Genomic DNA, 16,511 nt, shown 5'->3' with positions numbered 1-16,511 from the left:
CAGAACAGTTGTCTATGAGAACCAATCAGGGTTCAGCTTTCATTTTCCCAGAGCCGTTTATGAAATTAAAGCTCAGCTCTGATTGGTTTCCATGGGCAACTAGAACAGTTTTGCCTCAGACTCTCCTGATAAAGCTTCCCCAAAGTGTTATTAACCAGAGAACCAGCCCCATTAGTTCTCAAGGAAAATATGAATATACATAAATCAGACAGCGGTCCTTGCCCATCATCAGGTTACATTGTCTGGTTTTTGCTAACCTGCTCTCCACCCTGATTCGCTTCTACCTCCTCCAATGGTCTTTCCCGCTTGCCCTATTCTGATGGCAGGGGGCGCCTCTTAGGCCTTAAATCATGTACATGTTGTGTCCAATGATTTGAAGGTTCCAAAGTCAAAGCGGATAGGTGACACTGGGGAGAATAAGGGAGAAACAGAGTTGTGTCACATGTGTTAGTGACTTACTTTTCAATAGACATGCTTGCTGTACCATAACTATGATGCATGTATATACAGAAGATGACAGTACTAGTTCCAGGCCAATAGCTATTTAAGGTACTTTTAGTTATGTTGGTTCACAGATTTAAGGACTGCTGTGTTACAGTGACTATTTAATATGTTGGGGCTATTGTCCATTGCTAGGCATCACATTGTATCCCATTAGATTCAACAAGGCAGTGTCTCATCCAAGAATTTACCTCCATTAATAGCCATTCCCTTGTCCAGACTCATTTAAAGGAATTTTGTAAACCCCCCTGGGAGCAGAACAGGGGGGAAAAACAAGGAATACTTATCCTGGATAAGTTGCGTCCATTCTTCAGCTGTACACCAGGCTGGAAATTTTGGGGAGTCACAATGGTTGGCCTCCTTGGACCAAATTATGTCACTTCCTCTGACCAAAAGATGTCACTTCCTCTGACCAGAGGATGTCACTTCCTCTGTTGCTCCTTGGGGTCAACTCATTGGGCAAAGCCCTGTCACCCATCACTCACTGAAACTTCCACTGAGATGCAGGGCTGAAAAATCTGAAGTATTAGAGTGATGCATAAATCGGATAAGTATGCTACCCCTGCCCTGGCCCCAGGGAGTTTTCAAAACTACTGTTTTACACCTTTGATAAAGAATCTGAATAGAACACGATATTGTTAGGAGTTTTTAGTGTCCATTTTATTTCTGTTGCCTCCATGGCCGGTCACCTGCTCTGATTGGATCACAATCCAGGGCAGATAATGTGTTAAATAGTTTTGTAGACTTCTCTCACTTCACTTTATGTTCCCGTCTTCTGCATTATTAATTAACATTAGTGAAAGGAATGAGGGAACTATCATCTGCCTATTCCCTCTCCCGTACAAACACTGAAGAAGATATTCTAATGTTCTGTTTTTCTTCTGCATAAATCATTTACCATCTTTCTGATGCATGAATATAAATGTATGCTGATGTGCCCAACATCTCTGACAGTTTGAGGATAAAGGGGTTTTTTTTCTCTCATATGTGATGAACAAAAATCATCTTTAAATGATTTAAGCAGTATCTGTCTTCTTTGTATCACAGAGAGGATTAAACATCAAATGTTTTGCTTAATCCATAGAAGTTTTGTGCTCCACGGACTAGAGTCTTAGATATTTGCTGGTACGTTACCTAGAGAAGTAAACTTTCAGTATATTGGATGAAATATAAAATGTGTAAAATGTAGTAAAAAAATGTAAAACATTGGAAATTATATAAAATATGGATGAGTGTCAGATGCATGGCTAGAAAGGGATGGGGCACGATATGGCACCCAGGTCCATCACTTGCACCATAGACCTGGGGACCGAGTGCCCCAATAATCTCTGGACAAGCATCAATTTTAACTGTATACTGTGTACTCCCTGATGGGAGTACCACTGTTACTACCCTGATGGCAAGTGGCGTAACTACCAGCGGCTGCTGCTGTGGGATCTGGGGAAAGACAATGCTCCACTCATTGTGGGACAGGCGCTTGGTAATATGTATAATGTTTAAGTTTTTATAGGCTATAGCAAGATTATTTTCATGTTGGGCATGTTATCTGATGAAGAATGCAAAGAAAGCATCATTATTTATCGGCCTACTTATAATGCTACATTAAGAAGGAACTCTAACAATGTTTTTGATTTAAGGGTACATTATTAATTTTAGGGCACATGCATGGGGTATTATTTTCTTTATGGAGATATAGTATTGGAGAAAGCAGCAGGGTGTATCCCGGTTAGTCTCAACCTCCAACCCCCCCCCCTCCGCCGTCATCGGGAGCATCAAGCCTCAAGCCACACCTATGGTTGGGGTCTGGGATCGGTAACCAAACCTAGACCAAATGGTTTTTGCAAATTGGGGTTGAACTTAGAAGTCAGAATCCATGCATTACAGAGCTCACTGAATAAAGCAGCTCAAAAGGTGACAACGGCACTACCTATGTAGTGTAGAATACACTGACAGATTACAAAATTTAGGATAATTCAGTTTAGAAATTAGAGGGGAGACCTCATTACAATGTACAAATACCTGAATGGACAGTACAAGGATCTCTCCAAAGATCTTTTTATACCTCGGCCTGTGACCAGGACAAGGGGCATCCTCTGCGCCTAGAGGAGAGGCGATTTTACCATCACCATAGACAAAGGTTCTTTACTGTACGAGCAGTGAGACTGTGGGACTCTCTTCCCCAGGAGGTTGTTATGGCGGACTCTATGTACATGTTCAAGAGAGGCCTGGATACCTTTCTGGAGAGAAAAAATATCACGGGTTATGGGGATAAAACATTTATTTAATTCTTAAAGGTTGGACTTGATGGACTTTCGTCTTTTTCCAGCCTTATATACTATGATACTATATGATACTTAGTAGTTAGTAGTCAATAAAATTGCATGGGCCATAAAATCCACTGGTAGGATAGTTAAACAGTTTGCGGTGGTGCCAACATCCAAATGAAACAATGTCCAATCAAAGAAAAAAATGCAAGAAAAAATGGACAGCACTTACCGATCTTCAATGCACGTTTCTTCTTGTTTATTTACAGTATAAACATATACTCACAGTATATGAGTATATGTTTATACTGCAAATAAACTAATTTTTTCTTGCATTTTTTTCTTTGAAAGCTTGCTGAAAAGTCTAATAATTTCAGGGTATAGAAAGAGTCTATCTTTAAAATCCTGTTCATATCCATTTACTGTATACAGACTAGAGAACACTTACAGGTTCACCGCTCACTGCAGGAGAAGAAAGAAGCAAAAGCATTTTTCCTCGATAAAGTATATTACAAAGTTTACTACAATCACTGCTAGCGCAATTCATTTATGAACTAAGAAAATCTCCAACAGTTTTCTAAAGTTTTTAGAAAACTGTTTTTATAGTCAGTGTGATAATGAAACTTACTGGTCAGTACTTACAACAAACCCTTCTATGCAAACTAAATTGTTAGGAAGCAAAATCCAACTTTTTTTTTTGATTGACTATATAAGTCATCTTGGCCACTGTACAAAGTCCACGATGATAACAAAAAATGCAAAAAATATTTTTTCTGGAGCCATAAAGATGAATATGTTACTTTCCTCCTAATATCTCCTTGTACAGTACTATGGTGGGTCCCAGATTGTGCCGAGTTTACAATTTGCATGCAGAGCCATAATACAAGCAACAACAAAGAGAAGTAAAAAGTAATAAAGATAAAATAGTGTCAAGAAATGCCTATTAATATTGAGTACACAGAAAACCAAACCCTTAATGAACAGAAAAAATGTTACAATCTGTTTAAAAAATAATTCTGTCCCCGCAGAGCCGCTGTCTGCTGAGAAAGTTCTTTCAGTCGTCAAATAGATTTCATGAATTTTAAGAACTTCCTTCATGGGGAAAATCTTTAAAGTACAATGTGTAACACTTGTGTATTGTCCCCTGGAACCTAATTGTAGGGTAGATGACAGAACAGAGACTTCTACTGTCTATATTTCATTCCTTATTAATTGCCTACAAAATAACCCGTTTTCTGCCTCTTTTGGTGCCTGTGTGTGTTTTCATTTCCTAGGAACTAAGAAGTAATAGTGTCATTTGCATCACGCTGGTAGAATCCAAAAAGGGGTTAAGTAGCCGTACAATAGACATCAGTAAGCCACTGTGACCACTGAACCGTGGGTAGTTATTTTTAATGATTTTTTTTTGTTGGCAAAAAAGAGGGGTGTTCTTAACAATTATTTTGTCAGAATATCCTTATAATTAGGGGAGAAAATGGATCTCTAATTAGACCGCCATAGGCTATGCAGAGGTTTCCTATGTTTAATAAATAGTACATTTTTGGGGTTGGGCTTTTATAACACATGAGTGACAATTTTTGGATTGCACCATTGTAATTATTACCGTATAAATATAAATGGGTGGATGAATCTTCTTAGCATTCCATTTTGGTTGACATTTTATTATTATGTTTTTTCTCGTAGTACTGGTATAGTATGTCATAATTACGGTCATTGATTTAGGGGTGGTCACTGAGATCCCGGCTGATCGTAGGAAAGAAGAAATGCAGTGCCTCTGCAACCAAGGACAGTCATTTTATGGAGATTTTATACTATTGTCCTGTTCACATGGATGTGTCTATCAGGGACATAACTTGAGGAGGTGCATAGGGAGAGGTCGTAAACGTGTAGAGACTTAGGGGACCCATATGGTGTCACTTTCCCATATAAGAAGACTAGTACTATAACCAGTATGGAAAGAGTATCAATATCCACATGGGTCCATATTTGGGTCCATATTTCCATGTCTTGCACTTGGAGTGGCACAGGATTTTCCTCTCTTGTGACCCGGCACCGTTCACATTGGTTTTGGATGTTGAACACCTGAAAACGAACATTCTGCCAAATCGGTGAGAATCGGAAGATACATATATATTTCTTCTTTACTTGACGATAACCCATACATTATAGTTGGGGGCCTGGCAGAGGCTTTCGCTGGGGCCCATCATCCTCATGTGACACCAATGGTGTCTATGAAGTGTAGAGTGAGCAGAGGGGGGGGTCTAACTCATTGCAAGAGTTTTGCTAGTTCTGTAGCACAGGAAAGGGGCACAAAGGCCACTTTTGCAACTTTTTATCCAGTCAAGTCACAATATTGTTAAATATGGTTGTGATGAGAGTAGGGAGGTAAAACAAGTCAAGGCTTTCATTTCACACCAGAAATCTATAAAAAGTTCAGATTTCAGTATACAGCCTTCTTATCATGCACCAAAAATATTGAGAGGTTCATAGCTCTTATTTTTTTATGCATCTTTTTAAAATTATTTTTATTGATTTATTTATTTTTATTTATTATTTAAAAAATAAAACATAACATATGAAAAATTAAGTTAAAAAATCATATGGATATCAATTGTAGATCACAAAAAAAGACAGTAGTTGGAGTAAAGAATTTAAGGGAATCCATTAGATTTACTATAATGTATGCAGAAACTGAGAGGTGAACCTAAACTCTCTGCTGTCTGAGGCGAGCTAAAGAATGGCACCCTCTCTGCCTCATCCAATAGTAATTTATCTGGATATTTTTTTTTAGAAAGTGGGTTCTCCATGCAGTGTTTCACACACATGCCGATATCACGTGCCAAGAGACATAACTGTCAGGTCCTGCTTTGCAGCAGATAACTATGATCCTCATATTGCCCCCCCCCCCCATCTTACTGCAGGTGGTGCTGCCTGAGGCAAAGGCTCAACTCACCTGATGGCTGGTGCACCCATGCCTTGAGTTGGCTAAGAGAAGCAAATAAATCATGTAAATAAATTAAGTGCAAATAAATAAAACACATGAAATACAATGGGCTTAAGATTCTTCTGAGATTGAACAATTGCTTCCCAACCGGACCAGCAAACTACCAAAACTTCTGATTTTACAGAGTTGATCACCTTATTTTTTGTACGAAGCATTAATCTATTTATCTAGCTGTTTCTTCTCGAGACTAAATTAATCTAATTCTTTAAATCTATCTTCAAAACTGAAGTTCTGCATAACTCATCATTTTGGTGGCTCTCCTTTTTACCCTCTCCAACTCTAATACAGTCTTTTAATTGAACTGAACCGCAGAACTGAACCTCATTTTTCATGATCTTTGATTTGTCTAAATCGGATGTTAATCTTTTACTTTTTAGTAATCAAATATTCTCTGATATTTTTGCTTTGTGACTAGAGATCAGCGAACCTAAAATGTAGGTTTGGCGTTCGGGGCGTGTTCCCCCAACTTAGACCTATTGCTGGTTTGGCTGTTGAGCAGCCAATCCTCAAATTAATGCCCCCAACAACTAGCCATGGCTGTGATTGGCCTGGGAGATACCCCTGGGAAGCCAATCCATCAATATGTCTGGGTCGGGGGGAACACACTCGAACCCTGAGCCCAAACCTACACTTTGGGTCTGCTCATCTCTATTTTTGACCTATAACTAGTTTTGAGGAAAATACATCCTTATTCCTAACAGATCACATCTTATTAATGAGCCCAATTTTGGAGTGGGGTTTCTTGGAGTCCCCAGATAAAATTTTTCTAGGACCCACCCTTCATAAACCCCTAGCAAGTTAGCCCTACTAATCTCCAAATTTGGTTGTCTACTCTTTCCTCTACCTCCGTGGACCAGAACAGGGTTAAAACGTAGTCCCACCAGAGGCTCCAAATATTTCTATTTTACATAACCAATAGCTCTTTAGCCAGAGTTCTTCATGCCATGTTCTTATCTTATGGAGATAAATCTAGATGTTATAAACTTTTTGTGAGTAACAGAACTTAAAACTGAATAATATGTGAGAGAAGCCATATATTTGCACTTGTAGCATCTGCGTTCAAATCATCAATAAGATCAGATCAGAATTTGTTCTCCTGATTAATTTGAGATCTGTAGACCGAGCCAATTTTCTTCACATATCCGGTGAATGTTATGTTTGTTCTCCATGACAAGCTGAAATGACAACTGAAACAGCTGCATGGCCACCTGATACCCAAGCTCCATCATGGACTTTATGCCCATTTCTAGTAACTAGCTATGAATAGATGAACAATGGAAGCAAACATTATTATTACGATACGTACTTCACATTTTTATACCACTTACAGATGAGATATATCTGCCACAACAATCTACAATACTTAGGTATGGAGGAAACTTGGATGGAGCAGACCAATCTTTTTTTTTTTTTAATAATTCCAAATTATTTTTCAGGTTTATCAATAATAAGAAACTAAAAACGGAGAGTGTGGACCCTCTGAAGAATAACCTGGGGGTCATTGTAGAAGGAGATGAAGAAAGGCCCAATCTATTGAATGTCGCCTTCTCAACTGTCTTTACCTAGGAAAATCCCATGGGCGAAGACATGAGGAGAAATAATGTAAATTCTCTTTTGAATCTTAACATTTTAACCCAGGAATAGGCACGGCGCCACCTCACAACTACTAAAATAGAGCAAAATCACCAGGTGGCATACACCCCCGGGTCCTGCATGAATTTTTTTCCCCGTTAATGTTATATGGCGCACATAGATTACACTGCGCTACAAAGAGCTTGCCAAGTCGGTCCCTGTTCCCAATGGGGATCATGATCTAATCAACCTACCAGTAAGTTTTTAGTGTGGGAGGAAACCGTAGGACCCGGTGGAAACCCACACAAACACAGAGAAAACATACAAACTCTTTGCAGATGTTTATCCTGGGACTTCAACCAAGGTCCCTAGCGCTGCAAGGCTTTAATGCTAACCACTAAGCCACCGTGCTGCCCCTATGTACCATGATAGACAGACCATTATATTTAATATTTGAAGATTCCTTATGGACTGGCGTATAGCAAATGTGTGTTGTTGAGAAAACATTTGAGGTTTTTTTTAGAGATGTTATCCTGGAGTATCTCACTGTACATAACCTTACAGGGCCGCCGATAGGGCAGTACAACTGGTACTGCCCTATGGGGCCCGGACTCTAAGACACCAGGGGGGGGCCCGCAGGGCCGCATCTGCCATGAGCAGAGCCGGATCATCATTGGCGCTATTGGAGCGCTAGCGCCGGGCCCCCGGATCCGGATTTATTGGTTGGGGGCCCCCGGCCTGGCGCTCCAATAGCGCCGATATTCATGCTCCGACACTCTCCACGGTAGACGGGCAGGGACCTCCGTCCGTCCGGACCGGAAGCTCCTGCCCGTCACTGTATAGTGCTCGATGCGGCCGGAAACAGCCGCTCGAGCACTATTACTGGAGCGATGTGCGCCGGGGTTGTCTTCCGGCCACATCGCTCCATGAATTAGGATGCGCGGCCGCGCGATGACGTCATCACGCGGCCGCGCACCCTTTCCTGCCTGGCCGCGGGCTGAAGAAAGAAGATGTGGGAGCCTGAGGTGAGTACGAGTTTTTTTTTTTTTAAAATCAAATAGCAGTAAAAACATGGTGGGGGCTTATTAAAATATGGGGGCAGAACATTATATAATTCATGGTGGGGGAGGAGGCAGCATATTAAATAATTCAGTGTGGAGGGGCAGCACATCATTTAATTCCTTGTGGGGGGGCAGCACATCATTTATTCCATTGTGGGGGGGCAGCACATCATTTTATTCCATTGGGGGGGGGGGCAGCATATCATTTATTCTATTGTGTGGGGGGGCAGCATATCATTTATTCCATTGGGGGGGGGGCAGCATATCATTTATTCTATTGTGGGGGGGGGGCAGCATATCATTTATTCCATTGGGGGGGGGGGCAGCATATCATTTATTCCATTGTGGGGGGGCAGCATATCATTTATTCCATTGTGGGGGGGCAGCATATCATTTAATTCATTGTGGGGGGGGGGGGCAGCATATCATTTAATCCATTGTGGGGGGGCAGCATATCATTTAATCCATTGTGGGGGGCGGCATATCATTTAATTCATTGTGGGGGGGGGCAGCATATCATTTAATCCATTGTGGGGGGGCAGCATATCATTTAATCCATTGTGGGGGGGGGCAGCATATCATTTAATTCATTGTGGGGGGGGGGGCAGCATATCATTTAATCCATTGTGGGGGGGCGGCATATCATTTAATTCATTGTGGGGGGGCGGCATATCATTTAATTCATTGTGGGGGGGCAGCATATCATATAATTCATTGTGGGGGGGGCAGCATATCATTTAATCCATTGTGGGGGGGCAGCATATCATTTAATCCATTGTGGGGGGGGGGCAGCATATCATTTAATTCATTGTGGGGGGGGCAGCATATCATTTAATTCATTGTGGGGGGGGGGCAGCATATCATTTAATTCATTGTGGGGGGCAGCATATCATTTAATCCATTGTGGGGGGGGGGCGGCATATCATTTAATCCATTGTGGGGGGCAGCATATTATTTAATCCATTGGGGGGGGGGGCGGCATATCATTTAATCCATTGTGGGGGGCAGCATATTATTTAATCCATTGTGGGGGGCAGCATATTATTTAATCCATTGTGGGGGGGGGGGGCGGCATATCATTTAATTCATTGTGGGGGGCAGCATATTTATTCCATTGTGGGGGGGCAGCATATCATTTATTCCATTGTGGGGGGGCAGCATATCATTTAATCCATTGTGGGGGGGGACGGCATATCAATTAATTCATTGTGGGGGGCAGCATATCATTTAATTTATTGTGGGGGGCGGCATATCATTTCATTCCTTGTGGGGGAGGGGGCGGCATATCATTTTATTCATTGTGGGGGGGCAGCATATCATTTCATTCCTTGTGGGGGGCAGCATATCAAATAAATCATTGTGGGGGGGGGGCAGCATATCAAATAAATCATTGTGGGGGGGGGGCAGCATATCAAATAAATCATTGTGGGGGGGGGCAGCATATCAATAATGAGGGGATGTGTTCTATGTGGGGTAGCGTGCGGTCACTTGTGTTGTGAGGGTTATTTAGGAGCGCAGTGTTGTTTTCCAGGAGACTTTATACTGTAAGTGACTGTGGTATTTTTAGGGACGCCGGGTGGAGATGCTGCACGGAGCTGAAGATATCTGCCCGTGAATTCAGCAGTAATACGTCATGGATTGGAGAACCCGGAATAAAGTCGTCCTGATGGAAGAGATTGTCATCTATAAGGTACCAGATGCCACTAATGACTCCCAGATCCTGTAGTCAGTCACACAGTGTCAGGGAGCTGTCTGTAGGGATGTTAATTGTTAGTAAAGTTTTCAGCATTTTCTGAACAGGTAGCGGAATTTGATAAAAGATTTTGCAAATCTGAAAGTAAGAAGACTGATTGCTCCGTGAATCTGAATTTGCGGTTACTTTGCCAAGATCTAGCTGATGTGGCTTCAGGCCAGAGTATAGTTTGTAGAACATGGTCCTTGCTGACCGCGTCACAAGGACTGCACCCTAAGCCAGTTATAATGCAAGGAATTCCACAGTGCTTGGAGTGGCAGTGCACTGTAAAGACAAACGATGTCATTACAGTTCACTGCAGCTCCAAGTGCTCAGAGCTCCCTGCATCATATATGGGTTATGATGTGAGAAGTGCAGTCCTTGTGATGCAGTCAGCACAAGGACCATGTTGCACCAACTGTACACTTTTTTGGAGCTGCTGGGACCAACTGTTTGTTGCAATAGAGGCTCAAAGTGATTTGAGTTGGTTTAATTTTTTGTTTACACCTATGGTGAAGTTTACATATATTTATAAACATTGTTGCATTTACTTTATCCATTGAATGCTGATGCTTATTTATTGGCATTCTTGTGACTACACACTTATAGATGCATGCATCTAATAAAGTTATTTTTATAGTGTGGTACATGAGTATTTTGTCTTTATATATATCCCTTGTTTAAAGGGAATCGAGCACCAGGTGCACAGCATAGTACCTGAAGGTATCATGCTATGCACCTGATGACCCTGACTTCAGCACTGTAAGTTCCATCAAAATGGCCTCTATGGTTATCCTTTAATGCTTTTATAAAGAATTATGTTAATTACCAGCTTAGGAGCAGTGGGGGTGCTCCAGTGCACCTAAGGGCTCCTTATGTCACCCAGCGGCCAGTCCTGCGGTGATCCGAAATCCCGATACCTGTGCCTGCTCAGCAGCCTCTGTGAATCAGTGTGCAGGTGCAGGGACTTTAGGTTTCCTTGGGGCATGCAATGAACGTTCCTTCTTTTCCTTCCCATTGGTTCTGAGGAAATATGAAGTCCTGACCCTTATGCAGTGATTCACAGAGGTTGCTGAGCAGGCACAGGTACCAGGACTTCAGATTACCTCAGGACTGGTGGCAGGGTGACGTAAAGAGCCCTTAGGTGCACTGGAGCACCCCCACTGGTAATTAACACAATTCTTTATTAAAACATTAAAAGATAGTGGCGGCCCTAGCAATTGCACTTTATAATGTTATATTTGTTATATGTTGTCTGTTAAACACTTTTATATGTTTACTGTTCACCATGCTTTAGTTTTTGATGCCATATTTGCACTATAATAAATATACTTGACCAAAAGTATGACTCCTATTGGCAATCTACCAGAAGAGTGTGCCTTGTCGTAGCAACAGGCCTCAAACCCTGTTTGTGAAAGGTCACTGCGGGGGGCAGGAGGCTTGTTCGGTTTTGGGGTGTGTTGGGGCCCAGACACTTTTGCTGTATGGGGCCCCGAATTTCCTGATGGCTGCCCTGTAACCTTATAACCCAGTATCAGCATGGGTTTATGAGAGATCGGTCCTGTCAGACTAATCTGATTGGCTTCTATAAAGAAGTAAGTTCCAGACTGGACCTGGGGGATGCTGTAGATGTTGTGTATCTGGACTTTTACAAGGCATTTTATATAGTGTCAAATAAAAGGTTGGTATATAAAATGAGACTTCTAGGACTGGGGGAAAATCTGTGTATTTGGGTAAGCAATTGGCTTAGTGATAGAAATCAGAGGGTCGTCATTAATGGCACGATCTCAGATTGGGACGTTACCAGTGGAGGCTTCAGGGGTCAGTATTGGGCTAACTTTTTTCATATTTTTATTAATGACCTTGTGGTGGGTTTACACAGTCACATTTCAATATTTGCAGATGATACTAAGATGTGTAAAGTAATTAATACTGAGGTCGATAATAAAGCATTAAAGTTGGATTTGTGGAAGCTTGAGGAGTGGGCAGAGAAATGGTTGATGAGGTTTAATGTAGATAAATGTAAGGTTGTGCACTTTGGCCATGGAAACACAAAGTACAATTATGTTCTAAATGGTCAATTACTTGGTAAAACTGAAGCTGAAAAAGACTTGACGGTATTGGTGGATGGTAAACTGAATTTTAGTGACCAGATGCAAGGATGGGATGCATCAAGAGAGCAATAGATTCTCATCACCATAGGCAGGGGCATCCTCTACACCTAGAGGAGAAGCAGTTCTACCATCACCATAGACAGGGGGCATCCTCTATACCTAGAGGAGAGGAGGTTCTACCATCACCATAGACAGGGGCATCCTCTACACCTAGAGGAGAGGCAGTTCTACCATCACCATAGACAGGAGGCATCCTCTACACCTAGAGGAGAGGAGGTTCTACCATCACCATAGACAGGGGGCATGCTCTACACCTAGAAGAAAGGCCGTTCTACCATTGCCATAGACAGGGAACATCCTCTACACCTAGAGGAGAGGCGATTCTACCATCACCCTTCTACCATCATACAGTAAAGGTTCTTTACTGTAAGAGCAGTAAGACTATGGAACTCTCTGCCCCAGGAGGTTGTTATGGTGAACTTTATGTACATGTTCAAGAGAGGCCTGGATGACTTTCCAGAGTGCAAAAATATTAGGGGATATGGCTACCAGACCTTAGGGAGTTTAATTAGCATATTGGGTAGCAAAACCAATGGCACTCATCACTGATTTCTCAGTACAGTGAGAAGTTCACGATGATGTCCTTCTATATTCTGAGAGATTCAGCATTTCATAGATAAAGATCTAAACTATGGGACATCAGAAACTATAGAAGGGACAGTCCTCCCTGACTCTTCTCCACCCCTCAAAGTTTGTTGCCATGTTATATTGAAAGCATCACATGGGTAATCCCAGTGCTGGTTCTCGGTGGTAGATGTTGCCTCTCCTGGTCTTCATTGATATTCTGAGTTTCCTTTACTGCGTTTATCCGAATAATGTAGAAAATAGTTTGGTTGCTTTTCTTCACAATTGGAGGAAAGGAACATTAAAAAAAACACTATAACTTGTTTATAACTTGTTTTCCTTGTAGACGCAGCCTCTCATGCAGGACAATCCAAGCCAAACCATGATCTATGAATATTAACTTCCAGACATGCTAATTAATGGAAAAATTCAGAACAATCATTTTCATTCTGAACAATGACTTATGAACAATGAGCCAGATTTTCCTAAATATTTGGAGGCTTGTTATAGACAATATGATCCTCTAATAAACATAATGCGATTTCTTCTTAAGAAGCATTTGCAGAAATGGGAAGGATTTTTCGTCTAATCCAAAATAGTCTGGAAAAGACACACAGCTGTTTCTTTGTATATGAAGATTTTGTCATTGTTTAAATTCTGCAATGTATTTGTGTGGTACATTGCTTGTGCAGAATTACTTTACTGCTCTCCTAGAAAATGGTCCCATGGGCAATAAGGACATAAGTCAATTAGGTAATTTAAATAAAGTCTACAAACTACCAAATCACTCAAAAAGTAGGGCAGTTTATAAGGTCTACAGACACCCCTCTATGGGTTCACAGTTTTATTCTTATATGAACATGCATTTACGGGTCGTTAACAACAGACCCATAGTCAGTTGTTTGTGGCCAGTATGTAACAAGAGGAAGCATAAAAGACTGCCAAAGCCACAAACCTGGGCAGGAATAAGACTCGGATTTAGGCAGTTAGCTCATAGAGGCGTAATGCAGTGGGGGAACAACTAGGGTGGGCAAAGACAGTGAGCCCTGAGGCTAATTCCCTTACCAGTTGTCCCTACCTAATTACCCAGCCTACCCTAAGTGTCAGGTGACACCTGATCGACAATCTCCACCTATGCCAAGAAGGGACATACAAACATAGAAGAGTATTCCAAGATGTGGGTCAGTATCAAGAGGACAACCAATAATCAAAATGGATGCTTAGAAAACAGTTAAAGCCTCAAGAAATCCAAAACACAGAAGTCAAGATAAATGGTCCAGAAGTTGATTGGACCAATTCTATGACATCCATACAAAACAGACCATCAGGGATGCAGTGTGAGCAGAGGAAGAATCTGTCCATCTCACTTAACATAACTGTTAGCAACCTCAATCGAAATGCTTAGGAGACAGATAGGTCTGGTGTAATTCAATTAGGTCAGCCAGGAAACAAATAAAGAAGTGTTTAGACTAGTAAAGACAGAATGCAACCTATGAACATGATCACACTCATCAGTATATCCTCAGTCATACTTTATGGACAGAGGATGGCGCTGAAGCCCAAGACTGGCACAGATGTTACAAAGGGCCATATTTTAATAAAATTTGGAACAAATGTGCACCTTCATACAATCACATAAACATCTAATCTACATAGAAGGTTGAGTGATTTTATGTATATTATGTAACATGTACTAGTCCTAGCTTATAATATGGTCTAGAACGCATTAACAATAATGTTGGTTTCTGAGTTGGAATCTCACAAGTCTACATCTGGTTAGAGTTTTACAACAGGTCTTGTATAAAAATGTGTTAAGAATTTTAATAAAATCTGAAAAGACGTGTACTTGACTGCAATCTTGTCCATATGGGACAGGAAGTGACTAGAGGACGTTCATTTTGCAACAAACAACACCCATGAAGTCACTTCAGAAGCTCCAGGGACCAGAGCACCAAAGGTGAAACCAGGTTTTGCATAAAGAGATGGTTTAATGTTTTTTTCTTCCTATTTCAAGTTGACAAAAGTTGCTTTTTTCTCCAATTTCTAAATTCAGGAAACCCTGAAAATCAATATTTTTAGATTTTTTTTTTTTAAATCAGATTCAATCACAGATTGGATAAGAAGATGGGTAAGATCTGATCTACTTAATGGAAATCTACCATTTGTTTTCATGCATTATGAACCAAACATACTTTGAGGATGCTCTAGCTACACTGATGCAGAAACATATCTTGTTTAATCCCTGATCCGAGTGGTTTTTCTGAAAAAACAATTATAAAATTATGATAATGATGCTCTGTCGCACCTGTGGCTTCTCCGGCACTTCTCCTCTTACCCTAATTATGCACCGCTCAAGCCTTATCCTGTTCAGCATAAGCTGAGAATACATAATCACTGTGTTGTCCCTGACAGGCAGAAGTAATCAATCACTGCACCATCCCCCAGTCAGGTTGATTAGTCCTGTCTGGACAGTTCAGGAAGCTCAGTACAATATGTGTTTATGAATAGCAGGCAGCCTGCACCCAGATTTCCTGAATTTTATAATTGTTTTATGAGCAAAACAAATCAGATAAGGGATTAAACAAGATATGTTTCTGCATCAGTGTAGCTACAGTATTCTCAAGGTATTTTTGGTTCACAATGAATAACAACCTATGGTAGATTTCCTTTAAAGAAATTAGATTCAATACAAGAAGTAAAAAGATGTATGATAAGGTTGAGTATGGAATACGCTAAGCATGAAACTAGGCTAATAAATTATTACATCCTTGCAGCTTAGCTTTGCTTGTAAAGACAGATGATGGAAAAAAGTTTCAGACTTCCGCAGTTCACATAAAAGTCAGATATACAAAAAAAAAATGGCCGTTGTTTCTAATCAGATCTTCTATAGGAAGCTCAGTCACTGAGAACCACAAAGAGAATCAAAGCAAGGTACAGATATCCAGTGTGAAAGTATCTACCGGGATTGAAGTCAATTGCAATATAGGATGAAAGTATCAAACGAAACAGTTCTAATACTTTTCTATTGACGAAACTGGTAATTTTTTTTTTTAGATTTTACAGAAGGAAGTTGAGTGGAATGAATTTGATGTTGGTTTTCTTTATGCTTTCTTCACAACTCTATTGAGCCTGTAATGCTTTGATCCAGAGATCAATATACCTGTTAGAAGTGACCTCACTGAGAACATCTTATGCAGGTGCTTTTGTTGTGGGAGACTTCAGCTGATGAGATGTGAAGTCTTCAGGTGCCTACTATGGGAAATATCACAGTATAGGTTTATAAATCCTGAGAATGCTATGCGTCATTATATAGGATATGTAATGGTATTTGAATAGGATTTGACTACAATAACTTAGAAACACATTTCTATCAAAAAGATGGTTGTTTGTATGAACTCTGTATGGCGGTGTACCAAGTGCTGCCGTGCAGACCAGTATGACGATATTAGAGGCTGTTTCTGCAGTTCATATTTTGTGGCTAGAGATGTGGGAACCTATTCGTAGATCAAGTGCAAATCTGATCATTTTCAGGCACTGAATCGTATCCAAATATTTTCCGATTCACTTCTGATGAACCATGTACAACGCTCTAGGGTAGACGTCAGTGGGCGCAGGTCTAGAGTCTGCAGCAACATTTCT

This window comes from Engystomops pustulosus, chromosome 5, assembly GCF_040894005.1.
Source record: "Engystomops pustulosus chromosome 5, aEngPut4.maternal, whole genome shotgun sequence".
In the NCBI taxonomy this organism is placed as follows: Eukaryota; Metazoa; Chordata; class Amphibia; order Anura; family Leptodactylidae; genus Engystomops; species Engystomops pustulosus.
This window is presented reverse-complemented; position numbering follows the sequence as displayed.